This window comes from Mesoplodon mirus (genome assembly GCF_964341445.2).
Source record: "Mesoplodon mirus genome assembly, chromosome: X".
NCBI classification, from domain to species: domain Eukaryota; kingdom Metazoa; phylum Chordata; class Mammalia; order Artiodactyla; family Ziphiidae; genus Mesoplodon; species Mesoplodon mirus.
This window is the reverse complement of record NC_138981.1, coordinates 50,724,112-50,737,153: the sequence shown is the minus strand read 5'-3', so window position 1 is coordinate 50,737,153 and position 13,042 is coordinate 50,724,112. Positions and strand designations below refer to the sequence as shown.

The 13,042-nt window shown below is 39.6% G+C and overlaps 1 protein-coding gene across 1 annotated transcript in view; it reads right to left on the bottom strand.

The window, feature by feature from the left end:
• Positions 1–4,425: 4,425 nt before the first annotated feature.
• NBDY (negative regulator of P-body association) overlaps positions 4,426–13,042 on the bottom strand; it is a 40,418-nt gene continuing 31,801 nt past the window's right edge. Inside the window, exon 3 of the mRNA XM_082609556.1 lies at positions 4,426–4,920. The gene's annotated coding sequence lies outside the window, so the exon portion shown is untranslated. The remainder of the gene's footprint in view (positions 4,921–13,042) is intronic.

Sequence of the window (13,042 nt, the reverse complement as noted above, 5' to 3'; positions counted from 1 at the left end):
TTCAGAAGTGGTTTCTGAGATGTGTGCATGTGCATATGTGTTTGTCCGTGGGTGAGTTTGTTAGTGTGTGTGTTTTCCGGGGATCCATAATTTCCCCTGCAAGATCTCACGGGTCTTCCAGGGAGAACACTAGTCTAGTGTCAGTGGTTAGGTTGACAAGCAGAGAGATCTCCATGGCTAACTAACCCAAAATGCTCCCTTCCTCCACATGACCCTCCAAACCCCAAGACCCACATCCCCTACCCCTCTGCCCTGTACTCCACCTTCTCCCAAAGGATAAAAATTCACAGGGGCACCTGGAAAAATTGAGCATGATATGTGCACGGTCTTCTGGCACAGAACTGAAACCTGAGAGCCTGGCTCTCGAGGCGTGTGGGCAGAAAGACCCCGGTGGTAGCGAAAATTTGGACAAATGTAGGCGAGGCTAAGTGGCCTTCCGAAAGTAGACCCACCTGTGTGACCCATGCCATCCCCAGAAGTCCCAACCCTGCGCACAAAGAATGCTCGGGGGTTCCACACAGGGATGCAGCGCCGTGGACTCTTCTGGACCCCTGTGATTCAAGTAAAGAAGGGGTCACAACCTTCGAAACCTTTCCGGAGTGTGCCTGCCACTGCCCCACCGGATCTTTGTCCCAGTGAAGCACTCAACTTGAGCAGAACAGAAGTTGCTCACTAGGAAGAGATGCGGTGCAGACAAGCCACAGTCCAGCAAGAGTCAGAAGATACAAAGAAGGCACTCAAAGTTCACTGGTTGGATCTCTGCAGTGTCATTGGCAGCGATGCTCATAGTGAACCAGGGCATCAAGGGAATCAGGAACTGCCTAGCTACACTTGCGTGTTTCGCAGAAAATGGCCAAGTTGGTGAAGAGCCCAGCTGAAGTTGAGATGGGTGGTCTGTGAGCTGGGCTATGAGTGGGGATGAGGATAATGGGATATTGGTGCCTCTGTGGCTGCTGCTCCTGCTGCTGTTGATGATGATGATAATGAAGATGAGGAGGAGGAGAAAAAGGAAGAGGAGGAGGATGAGGAGGAGGAGGAAGAAGAGGAAGGTGATCTAATAGTTTCACAGCCACCACTGCACAACGTCCTCTCCTTGGTAGCTAAAGGCGTTCGCGAATGCTCGGTGGGGGCAGGGAAAAGGGTGACTGCCATTTCTGTGGCCAGAGTACCATCCAGCGGAAGGCGTTATGTGAAAAGCCCAGGCAGCCGAGCTGTGTCTTCTGCCCTTCGCAGGGAACAGCGAGGCTGTGCTGGGCCGAATGGGTTCTGCCCAAGGTGCAGGAGGTCTCCTCTACGGGGTCTCAGAGGCCTCTGAGGGCCGCGTGGCTGCCAGTGCGACTGTGTGGGGAAAATCATGAGCTCTGGGGGCCCCGGACACAGCAGGCAGCTCCCAGACTGTCCAGCCCAGGGAGCGCAGCTTCCCCCGTCAGCCATCTTGGGGGTGGGCCCAGAGGAATTCTGCAACTTCTCCTCCGGTGTCCCTGCTGGGGAGTGCCCGGGTGCCCTGCCTGCGGCCACACTGGAGTCAAGTGACCCGTTTTCTCGCTGGTAGTTGCATAGAATTGAAAGTCTATAAATATTTTCACTCATGAAACACAGAAGTGCTGTTGTTCACTTTTGAGCCCCCCTGTTGGAATATGTGTTTCCTATTTGTGCTTGTTTGTCTTGTTTATTGTTGTCTGTGAATTTGTGATAGACCTTTTTTTGTGTGAATGGTTCTGTGGGTTTTCAAAAATTAGTTTTTTGTTTTAGTTTTTTAGTGGTATGATATGTTTTGTTTTGTTTGTTTGTTTTTTTGAGTTCATGTGTTCCTGGTTCTTTTTTGAGAAATAGACTGTGTTTAATTGTGGTTCTTTCTGAATGTAGAGGTCTCATTATGAAATTTTTTCAATGCTTTTACAGTTCTTCATTTCTGGAATGTTCTTTGAATGTTCATAGTGTAAGTTATGTTTTTCTTTTTTTGTTTCTCCCTTATTTTTATCTCCTTACTCTCCTTTAGATGTAGGGAAAGAAAAGTTTGATAAAATATTGTGTTGGCTTAAAATTTGTTCTGGTTTTTCTTTAAGATATACCGGAAAATCTGAAGGAACATTTTGGCCAACCCTATAGCTCATATGTTGTTCAAACAGTTGAAAGAGAATTACCATATTATGCAACAATCCCACTTCTAAGTTTATATCGAAAACAAATTAAATTAGTGTGTGTAAGATACATCTCAATTCCCAGGTTCATTGTAGTATTATTGACATTCGTCAAGTATGAAATAACCCATGTGTCAGTTGAATGATTGTTGGATGAAGAAAAGAAAAATTTATATACATTTATAAAATGGAAACTTATTTAGCCTTCAAATAAGGAAAATCCTGTCATCTCTGCTAATGTTGTTAATCTGGAACATGTTATGCTAATTGGAATAATCCAGATACAGAATTATAAATACTGCATGATTTCACTTGTATGTGGAATCTAAAAAAGCTGAACTTATAGATGCAGTGGGTAGAATGGTGGTCATCAGGCACCTTGGTTTTGGGGAAATGGGGATATGTCAGTCACAGGCTATAAGGTTTTCATCTGTAAGGTTAATGATTCTGTATATCTAATATATAGCACCATGACTATAGTTAATAATCATTGAAATTAATATACTAATATATATATATAGTATATTCTTGAAATTTGGTAAGAGAATAGAAGATAAACTTTAAATTAAGTCTGTGAGGTGAAGAATGTGTTAATTGTCTTGATTTTACAATGTATGGAATATTACTCTGCAGTCTTTAAATATATGCAACTTTGATTTGTCAAAATAAGGAAAACATCGAAAAAAATTAATGCAACATGAAATGTTATATACAGTCTTCCTTCGATATTTATAGGACCCCCCCAGATGTATAGAAATATGGGGATGTTCACATCCCTTGTATAAAATGGTGTAGTATTTTTCTGTAACTTAAGCATAACCTCAGGAATACCTTATAACATCTCTTAATTACTTAGAATACCAAATACAATGTAAATGCAATGTAAAAATTTGTTGGTGAGGTGTAAATACAAGTTTTACTTTTTGGAACTTTGTGGAAACTTTTCTCCCCAATATTTTCAGTCCTCAGCTGGTTGAATCCTTGGATGTGGAACCCACCGATACTGAGGGCCGACTGTATCCTAAGTGGACAACAAATTCTAATGTGGGAAAGTTTTAGCATATTACATCCAGTATTTCTTCACCAATGTATTCTCATACTACCCATGTGTGAGAGAGCTATTCTTACTGAAAATTGGTATCATTAATATTTAAAATAGGGCTTCCCTGGTGGCGCAGTGGTTGGGAGTCTGCCTGCTGATGCAGGGGACACGGGTTCGGGCCCTGGTCTGGGAGGATCCCACGTGCCGCGGAACAACTGGGCCCGTGAGCCACGGCTACTGAGCCTGCGCGTCTGGAGCCTGTGCTCCAGCAACAAAAGAGGCTCGATGGTGAGAGGCCTGCGCACCGCGATGAGGAGTGACCCCCCGCTTGCCACAACTGGAGAAAGCCCTCGCACAGAAGTGAGGAACCAACATAGCCAAAAATAAAAATAGATAAATGTGGGTTTTAAAAAAAAATATTTAAAATAATAGTCAGTCTTACAGGGGTCATATGAGGATCTCCTTTTAAAATCATTTTTATCACCCAAGCACTAACATGTGTCTAGAGACAGTCTAGATTCTTTTAAATTTTAACATCTTACATATGGGCTTCCCTGGTGGCGCAGTGGTTAAGAATCTGCCTGCCAATGCAGGGGACACGGGTTCAATCCCTGGTCTGGGAAGATCAATCATGCCGCGGAGCAACTAAGTCCTTGTGCCACAACTACTGATCCTGCTCTCTAGAGCCCGCGAGCCACAACTACTGAAGCCCGCGTGCCTAGATACCATGTTCTGCAACAAGAGAAGCCACAACAATGAGAAGCCCGCGCACCGCAACGAAGAGTAGCTCCCGCTCACTGCAGCTAGAGAAAGCCCTTGCACAGCAACGAAGACCCAACACAGCAAAAAATAGAAACAAATAAATAAATTTATTTAAAAAAATCTTATATATATTTTAATTTTTCCACTTGTCTGTCTTTTTTTTCACAAACTCCACTAATGTATTGGTTTCTCTTTCACTATGAGATTAATTTCGACATATTTTAACTTTTTTTTTTTTTTTTGCGGTATGCGGGCCTCTCACTGCTGTGGTCCCCCCTGCCGCGGAGCACAGGCTCCGGACTCGCAGGCCCAGCGGCCAAGGCCCACAGGCCCAGCTGCTCCGCAGCATGTGGGATCTTCCTGGACCGGGGCACGAACCCGCGTCCCCTGCATCGGCAGGCGGACTCCCAACCACTGCGCCACCAGGGAAGCCCCATATTTTAACTTTTGACATGACTTTAACTCTTTCCTATTAGTTGGCCTTTTCTTATGGCATTTTGCAGAATAAATATTCTCATATTTTATCTTGTTAATTATGTTATTTTTTGTCTTTTTTGACTTCTGATTTATGTATCAGACTTGAGAGTATTCTTTTCCAAATGAAGAGTTATTATTTTATTTCCTCTTTTATTCAACTGTGGTGAAATTCAAGTATCGTGAAATTAACTATTTTATTTTATTTAAAAAATTATTTATTTATTTATTTATTATTTATTTATTTTTTTCTGTGTTAGGTCTTCATTGCTGCGTGTGGGCTTTCTCTAGTTGCCGCGAGCGGGGATTACTCTTCATTGTGGTGCACTGGCTTCTCACTGAGGTGCCTTCTCTTGTTGCGGAACACGGGATCTAGGCGCATGGGCTTCAGTAGTTGTGGCTCGCGGGCTCTAGAGTGAAGTCTCAGTAGTTGTGGAGCATGGGCTTAGTTGCCCCGTGGCATGTGGGATCTTCCCGGACCAGGGCTCGAAACCGTGTCCCCTGCATTGGTAGCCAGATTTTTTTTTTAACATCTTTATTGGAGTATAATTGCTTTACAATGGTGTGTTAGTTTCTGCTTTATAAGAAAGTGAATCAGCTATACATATACATATATCCCCATATCTCCTCCCTCTTGCATCTCCCTCCCTCCCATCCTCCCTATCCCACCCCTCTAGGTGGTCACAAAGCACAGAGCTGATCTCCCTGTGCTATGTGGCTGCTTCCCACTAGCTAGCTATTTTACATTTGGTAGTGTATATATGTCCATGCCACACTCTCACTTCATCCCAGCCTACCCTTCCCCTTCCCTTGTCCTCAAGTCCGTTCTCTACTTCTGCATCTTTATTCCTGTCCTGCTCCTAGATTTATCAGAACCTTTGTTTTTAGATTCCATATATGTTAGCATATGGTATTTGTTTTTCTCTTTCTGACTTACTTCACTGTGTATTACAGACTCTGGGTCCATCCACTTCACTACAAATAGCTCAATTTCATTTGTTTTTATGGCTGAGTAATATTCCATTGTAAATATATGCCACATCTTCCTTATCCTTTCATCTGTCGATGGACACTTAGGTTGCTTCCATGTCCTGGCTATTGTAAATATAGATGCAATGATCATTGCGGTACATGACTTTTTTTTTTTTTTTTTTTTTTACAGTACGCGGGCCTCTCACTGTTGTGTCCTCTCCCATCGCGGAGCACAGGCTCCGGACGCACAGGCTCTGTGGCCATGGCTCACGGGCCCAGCCACTCCGCGGCACGTGGGATCTTCCCGGACCGGGGCACGAACCTGTGTCCCCTTCATCGGCAGGCGGACTCTCAACCACTGCGCCACCAGGGAAGCCCCATGACTCTTTTTAAATTGTGGTTTTCTCAGGGTATATGCTCAGTAGTGGGATTGTTGGGTCATATGGTAGTTCTATTTTTAGTTTTTTAAGGAACCTCCATACTGTTCTCCATAGTGGCTGTATCAATTTACATTCCCACCAACAGTGCAAGATGGTTCCCTTTTCTCCACACCCTCTCCAGCATTTACTGTTTGTAGATTTTTTTTGATGATGTCCATTCTGAATGGTGTGAGGTGATACCTCCAAATTGACTATTTTAAAGTGAACAGTGGCATCTATCACTTTCACAGTGCTGTGCAACCTCCATCTCTATCAAATTTCAAGATATTTGCAGCAAGTAAAAGGAAATTCTCTACCCATTAAGCAGTTTTCCACTTCCCTACTAACTGCCTGCCTCTGGCTGCTTTTCACCTCTACAGATTTACCCATTCTGGACATCTCATATCAATGGAATTATACAGTATGTGACCTTTTCTGTCTACTTTCTTTCACTTAGAATGTTTTTGTGGTTCATCCATGTTTAGCATGTATCAGGACTTCATTGCTTTCTATGGCTGAATATTATAATAGTTGATTTTATATATATACCACAATTTCTTTATCAATTATTTCCTTGATTTGGGTTGTTTCCACATTTTAGCTATTGTTAAAAGTGCTGCTATGCATAGTAGTGTGTAAGAATTTGTTTCAGTGCCTGTTTCAATTGTTTTGGGTGTATATATAGGAATGGAATTTCTGGGTTGTATGGTAATTCTATGTTAACTTTTTGAGAAACAGCTAAACTCTTTCCATAGCAGCTGCACCGTTTCACATTTCTATCACCAATTGTACCAGTATTCCAATTTCTCTACATCCTCACCAACACTTATTACCTTTATTTGCCCCCAATTATAGCCATCCTCGTGGGTTTGTAGAGTTCTGGTTAGATTTGCATTTCCTTTATGACCAATGATGTTCAGCATGTTTTCAAGTTCTTATTGACCATTTGTATATCTTCTTTAGAGAAATGTCTATTCAAGCTTCTCCATCCTTCATGGAAGCAACCTAAGCGTCCATCGACAGATGAATGGATAAAGAAGATGTGGCACATATATACAATGGAATATTACTCAGCCATAAAAAGAAACAAAATTGAGTTATTTCTAGTGAGGTAGATGGACTTAACGTCTGTCATACTGAGTGAAATAAGTCAGAAAGAGAAAAACAAATACCATATGCTAACACATATATATGGAATCTAAAAAAAAGTTTCCGAAGAACGTAGGGGCAGGACAGGAATAAAGACATAGATGTAGAGAATGGACTTCAGGACATGGAGAGGGGGAGGGGTGAGCTGGGATGAGGTGAGAGAGTGACATGGACATATATACACTACCAAATGTAGAATGGATGGCTGGTGGGAAGCAGCCGCATAGCACAGGGAGATCAGCTCAGTGCTTTGTGACCACCGAGAGGGGTGGGATACGGAGGTTGCAAGGGAGAAGCAAGAGGGAGGGGATATGGGGATATATGTATATGTGTGGCTGATTTACTTTGTTATACAGCAGGAGCTAACGCACCATTGTAGAGCAATTGTACTCCAATAAAGATGTTGAAAGCAAAAACAAAAACAAAACAGTTTCTCTGTCCTTCTTAAATTTGGGCTGTTTGTCTCTTTGTTGTTGAGTTGTAAGAGTTTTTTTCATATTCTGGATATGGGCCCTTACCAGATATATGATTTGCAAATATTTTCTCCCATTCTGTAGGTTGTTTTCCCTTTCTTTATGTCCTTTGCTACCCCAAAGTTCTCAATTTTGATGAAATCCACCTATTTTTTTTCTTTCATTGCTCCTGCTTTTGGTGTCATAATCAAACATTCACTATCAAATCCAAAGTAAAGAAGATTTACATTTGCTTCTAAGAGTTTTATGTTTTAGCTCTTGTAATTAGGTCATTGATTCATTTTGAGTTGAATTTCTTATATTATTTTGTGCACGTGGATATCCAGTTTTCCCAACACCATTTGTTGAAGAGACTGTCCTTACTCCATTGAGTGGTCTTGACACCTCTGTTGAAGTTCATTTGACCATATAGGTTTATTTCTGGGCTCACTTGTCTATGCTAGTAGTCTATTTGTCGTTATGCCAATACCACACTGTTTTGATTACTGTAGTTTTGTAATATGTTTTGAAATCAGGAAGTGTGAGTCTTACAATTTTGTTCTTTTCCAAAATTGTTCTAGCTATTTGGGGTTCCTTAAGTATCCATATAAATTTTAGGATGAGTTTTTTCTATTTCTGCAAAAAAAAAAAGCCCAAGAATTTGGATAGGGACTGCATTGAATCTGTATATCATTTTCAGTAGTATGGACTTCTTAACAATATTAAGTTTTCCAATCCATGAACATGGACTGTCTTTCTGTTCATTTGTCTTCTTTAATTTCTTTCATCCATATTTTGTAGCTTTCAGTATACAGGTCTTTCACCTACTTGGTTAAATGTATTACTAGGTATTTATTTCTTTTGGATAGTCGTGTAAATAGGACTGTTTTCTTTTTTTAATTAAAAAATTGTTTATTTATTTTAACATATTTATTGGAGAATAATTGCTTTACAGTGGTGTGTTAGATATGGGGATATGTGTATATGTATAGCTGATTCACTTTGTTATAAAGCAGAAACTAGCAGTGAAGTAAGTCAGAAAGAAAAAAACAAATACCGTATGCTAACACATATATATGGAATCTAAAGAAAAAAAAATTCTGAAGAACCTAGGGACAGGACAGGAATAAAGACGCAGGTGTAGAGAAGGGACTCTTTTCTTAATTTTCTTTTTGGATTATTCACTGCTGGTGTATAGAACCATAGCTGAATATTGTGTGTTGATTTTGTATCTTGCAACTTTACTGAATTCTTTTATTAGCCCTTGTAGGTTTTTTTGGTATGTGGATCCTTTGGGATTTTAATATATAGGGGATCATGTGATCTGCATTACTTCTTTCTTTCCAATTTGGATGCCTTTTATTTATTTATTTTTCTTCATAACTGCTCTTGTTAAAATTTCCAGTGCAACGTTGAACCACAGTGGTGAAAGAAGGCCTCCTTGCCTTCTTGGTCTCAAGAGGAATGCTTTAACTCAGTTATCATTAAGTATTGTGTTAGCTGTTTGTTGTTCATAGATGTCTTTTATTACATTGAGGAAATTCTCGCTATTCTTAGTTTTCTGATTTTTAAATCATGAAATAGTATTGGATTTTGTCAAATGCTTTTTCTGCATCAATTGAGATTATGTATTTCCTTCCTTCATTTTACTAGTGTGGTGTATTACATTGATTGATTTTCTTATATAGAACCACCATTTTTCATTTCCGAGATAAATCCTACTTGGTCATGGTGTATAATCAATCTATTTCTCCCCCCTCACCCCATATATATAATGCAGTGTTGGATTCACTTTGCTAGTATTTTGTTAAGGATATTTGTATTTATATTCATAAAGGATATTGGTCTGTATTTTTTTTTCCTGTGGTTTCTTGTCTGGCATTTACATCAGGGTAATTCTGGCCTCATAAGTTAACAGGCAGTGTTCCCTCCTCTTCTATTTTTGGAAGAGTTTGTGAAGGATTGGTGTTAATTCTTCTTTAAATATTTGGCAGAATCCATCAGTGAAGATCAGAGAGATTCTTGATTACTGATTCAGATTTTCTGTTTCTTCTTCTTCTTCTTCTTCTTCTTCTTTTTTTTTTTTTTTTGCAGTACGTGGGCCTCTCACTGCTGTGGCCCCTCCTGTTGTGGAGCATAGGCTCTGGACGTGCAGGCTCAACGGCCATGGCTCACGGGCCCAGCCACTCCGTGGCATGCGGGATCCTCCCGGACCGGGGCATGAACCCGCGCCCCCTGCATCAGCAGGCGGACTCCCAACCACTGCGCCACCAGGGAAGCCCCTCTGTTTCTTCTTAAGTAGGTTTCAGTAAGTTGTGTATGTTTAGGAATTTGCCCATTTCATTTAGGTTAACTAACCTGTTTGTATGCAATTATTCACAGTACTCTCTTATAATCTTTTTTTTTTTCTGTAAGGTAGTAATGTCCCCACTCATTTCTGATTTAGTTATTGTTTTAGTTATTTGTGTCTTATCCCTTTTTTCCTTGGTCCAGGGAATGTTTTCTCAATTTTGTTGACCTTTTCAAAGAACCAACTTTTGATTTTGCTTGTGCTATTGTTTTTCTATTCTCTATTTTATTTACACTCTAATTTTTATTATTTCCTTCCTTCTGCTATCTTTGGGTTTGGTTTTTTTTTTTCTTGGTTCCTTAAGTTATAAAGTCAGGTTTTGAGATCTTTCTTCTTTTTTAATGTTGACATTTACCAAATGTATACATTTGGTATATTGTGTTTTCATTTTAATTTATCTCACAGTATTATATTATATTTCCCTCATGATTTCTTCTTTGACCCATTTGCTGTTTAAGGATGTGCTATTTAATTCCATCTATTTGTAAATTTTCCAGTTTTCCTGTAATTAATTTCTAACTTCAGTCCATTTTGGTGGGAGAAGATACACTGTATGATTTAAATTTGTGGACTAACACATGGCCTATCCTAGAGAATGTTCCTGGCAGTTGAGAGAAATGTGTACACTACTATAGTTGGACGGAGTGTGGTATACTTGTCTGTTAGGTCTACATGTTTATAGTGTTGTTTAAGTCTGCTATTTCTTTATTGGCCTTCTGTCTACATGTCCTATCCATTATTGAAAGTACAGTATTTGTCTCCAACTATTATTGTCTATTCCTCCCTTCAGTTTCTTCGAAATTCTTGATATTTCATTTTGCATTGTCATAGATAATATATGTGCTACAACATTTTATTTTATTGTGAGGATAACCATCCAAATGGGCATAGACTTTCTGATTTTTCTGACTGAAGAGTTGTTGAAGTCTTTGTTTCCCTCTTGGAACATTACCTTCATGGGCTATTTCAGTATCTTATTTCCTCATAGGCACCATTAGGGTGCCCAAGAGTTCTAAGGTTTTTATAAGGGTTCATACAAAAACCTGTCAGTCAAAAGAGCACATACTCTGTGATTCCATTTATACAAAGTTCAAGAACAGGCCAAATTAACCAATGGTGATAGAAATCACAATAGTGGTTACTTCTTGAGGGTACTGACTTGGAAGGGGCACAAATGGGTCTTTTGAGTTACTGGAAATGTTCTATATTTTGTTTTAAGTGGTGGTAGTTACACAAGTGTATAAATACATATACAAATTCACCGAGCTATATACTTAAGATTTATTACTTTACTATGAGTTATATCTCAATTAATAAGCAAAACAAAGAAAACAAACCAATGAACTTCTGTTGTGTACTTTATTCCTTTTTTTAACAATCCTAATCAACCAGATGGAAAGACACTACACTGAGAATTCAACTCAAATCAATGTGCATCTACCAAGTGTGTATATGATATGTGCAGTAATAGACAAATACCAGGCAGAGAAGAAGCAAAGTGGAATTAGTCACATCTAGAGACTGAGGACAGGAAATGAGGGAATATTTTTCTGAGACTAGGACAACTGAGAAGGGCTTTGAAGAACAAAATTCATGAGGTAGACAAGGGCCTAAAGATATTAGAGGGAGCCAACTGTACAAAGAAATGGGAATGAAATAACAAAGTTCAAGGAAAGCCTAGTGGAATATAAAATACAAGAAGAGGGTTGTAGAAGTCTGGGATGGTGGGTAGGAATTAGAGGCAACAAGCAAGGCTTGAGTAAGAGGATTATCATAGAGAATCTTTTAGGTCATGCTAACATTTTAACATAGAAAAGAGGAAGTCATGAAAGGATTTTAAGTAGGTAAAAATATGGTTAGATACTAATTCTAGAGGCTGTACCAAGGGTCAACAGCAGTAGTGGAACAAGCTGGAGATCAGTTAGAAAACTATTATTGTCAATTAGGAGAAAAATGGTAAGGGTCCAAACCAGGGTATGGGAATGGAGATTTGGGAATGGGAAAGAAAACAAATTCATGAGATATTTTGAAGGAATAATAATTGTGATTTTGTGACAGATTAAACTGTGGAAGTGAGAAAGGAGAAATATGACATGGTGACCTAGTTTTTGCCTTGGGAGTATTAATACCAACAAGAAAAAGGTTTGTGGTGCTGCTGGTGGAGCCATGAAAAGTTCAGTTTTAGCTGTGTTCAGTTTGAGGTGCTGGTAAGGCATCTACATAGAAAAAGCCAGCAGGCAGTTGGCTTCATGAGTCTGAAGCCTGGCATAACGACTTGTGTTGGAGATACAGATTTGGGAGTCATTTGCATAATGTTTAATTTAACTCAAGGAAGTGAGTGACGGCTTCCCTGGTGGCACAGTGGTTGAGAGTCCGCCTGCCGATGCAGGGGACGCGGGTTCGTGCCCCTGTCCGGGAAGATCCCACATGCCGCGGAGCAGCTAGGCATGTGAGCCATGGCCGCTGAGCCTGCGCATCCGGAGCCTGTGCTCCGCAACGGGAGAGGTCACAACAGTGAGAGGCCCGCGTACCGCAAAAAAAAAAAAAAAAAAAAAAAAAAAAAAAAAAAAAAGTAAGTGAGTGAGATTGCCAAGGAGATTCAGGAACCACCAAATCTAAGGATCCAGATAGAGTATTCAGAAAAGGAAAGTGAGAAAACAATGAAAGAGGAGAACTGGAAGAGAAGGGTGTCATAGAAAGGAAGAGAGGAGATAATTTTAAATGTCACAGAAGGTCAAGATAAGGACTGAAAACAATTCACTAGATTTGTCAATTAGAGTTATGGTAACCTCTACCACAAAGCATAATGCATGGCCATTCTCACAAATTCCTGCATCTCTACATAAAGTTTATTAACATTCTCACCCATTTTTATCTTCTTTCCTCTGGTTAGTTTTCTCAATCCTATCTAGCCCACTTTCTTAAATATTTTAATGCCTATTCTAATATCATGAAATTAAATACACAAAATTTCAAAAATTTGTTATCAATAATATGAAAGAGAAATCCAAATAAAGTAGTTTATAAAGAAATAAGATGTATTTCAATATGTAAATGCTGGGACATAACATTAGAAGACATGCAGAAAAATATACAGAAAATGCCTGTAAATGTGGCAACTACAAATGATGACTGATACAGGTGTGTTATTACTGTTATTTCAAATATCCAAGAGCAGCATTTTTGTATGTGACATGATTTTCCAAAATTATGAACATTCTTGGTAACATCATGAACAAAACAAAGTAAGATCTTAAGTTGGTTTACATGGTAGTTGTATT